This window comes from Protopterus annectens, chromosome 1.part1 (genome assembly GCF_019279795.1).
Source record: "Protopterus annectens isolate FY-2018-M chromosome 1.part1, PAN1.0, whole genome shotgun sequence".
In the NCBI taxonomy this organism is placed as follows: Eukaryota; Metazoa; Chordata; order Ceratodontiformes; family Protopteridae; genus Protopterus; species Protopterus annectens.
In genome coordinates, this window is record NC_056726.1 from 1,419,859,721 (window position 1) to 1,419,861,297 (window position 1,577).

Below are 1,577 nucleotides of genomic sequence, written 5' to 3' on the forward strand. Positions count from 1 at the left end.
GGTTTTAAGCATAGCTCCACTGCTTTGTGTTTGGCCACACATCTTCCTGTTAGCCCCACCCATTCAGCTGTCTCCTGTAGCCCCCCCCCTTTGATTTGAAGTCACCAGCCGCCACTGCTACAGACTCATGTCTTTGCAACAAGGGAGGAAACTGGAGCACTTGGAGGAGACCTGAACGAACACATGGAGGACATGCAAGCTCTGCACTCCACAAAGAAGTCACCCCAGTCAAGAATCAAACCAGATAACCTCTTAATGTGAGGTGACAATGCAAACTGATGCAGCACTGCACCATTCAAGAAAGGGTCTGCCAGAAATTATGCAGTTGAGTTTCCTACATTTGGGGAAATCACAGGGGTCAACCCAACCAAAATGTGCAATGGAAAAGCTTCACCCTGAGGAAACCACCTTCTTGATCATGGTATTCCCCCTGCCGGGTAAGTATTTCTCTGTATAATGGAACTATTACAATGCAACAATAATTCGTACATTTGTCTGTCCCAAACTGTGTACTCAGTGTGTATAATGTGATCTCTAAGCATACCTCTCAACTGTACAGATTTTTTCCTCAAATATTTGGTCTGTTTGTCATAAAATCTGTGATTTTCTGGCAAATCATGATGGACTGAAGTCATTAAATAATGACCAAATAATGACATATATTTGAGTTTCGGAATTCATATCCTTCAGAAAATGTATGCAAACACAAATCCTATTATTTTACAGCTTTCTAAATTTGTAAGAGCAGTATTTACAATCTGTCCCTATTTTGAGGCATTTGTCTCCTCATTATTTTAGGCTTTGTCCAGATTTCTTGCATTAAGAAGTTGAGAGGTATGTGCCTATGATATTTAAATGTCATCACTCTTGTATGCTGACACTGAAAAATCCATATGAACAGCGAATCTCGAACAGCAGTCTTCTGCATTAAACTTATTTTTTCTTTGTGGGGGGGGGGGGGCGGCAAAACCTCCTTGACCTTCCAAAGTAGGGGCAAGTACTCGCCATACTTATATATACTAACTCTGAGATCACCATACCTCAGAGAGAAGGGAATATTCCAGGAAATGGCCACATTGTACTTAATATATGTAAGTCTATTTTTTCAGCCATTCAGTGACCATGTTTCAGGATACATGTTATACTCTATTAGTGGTCCGATGAGGGTCGAGTAAAGAGGAGTTATAACATCCTTGGTTTTGGATGTAATGCCTTTACTTATGAGATGCGTGATGTAGAAGGCTTTCTTTTCTACTGTGGACACATGGTGATCGAAGTTTAGCTTGCAATCAACCTGTGTTCTCAAATCTCATATGACTGGGTGTGAGCTTAGGGGGGGTGCTGTCAATATTGTAATTTGCAGGCACTTCTTCTTTGCCAAATGAGATAATAATGCACTTTTTTGCATTTAGTTTTGGTCTGTGGCTTTCACACCAATTATTTGTCTGTGTAAGCTCCTTTTGTAATATGTTAACATCATTGGGGGACTCAATGACTGCACCAGTTTGCAATCAGCGGCAAACTTGGTAAGCCATAGGCCATCTTTTTCTGCCTGGACTTCCAAGAAATAAATTACA

General features: G+C 40.8%; 1 non-coding gene across 1 annotated transcript; it reads right to left on the minus strand.

The window, feature by feature from the left end:
- Nucleotides 1–289: 289 nt before the first annotated feature.
- LOC122816837 lies at nt 290–445 on the minus strand. Its single transcript, XR_006367104.1, has one exon. It is a non-coding gene; the product is annotated as a U1 spliceosomal RNA (small nuclear RNA).
- Between the last annotated feature and the right edge of the window lie 1,132 nt (nt 446–1,577).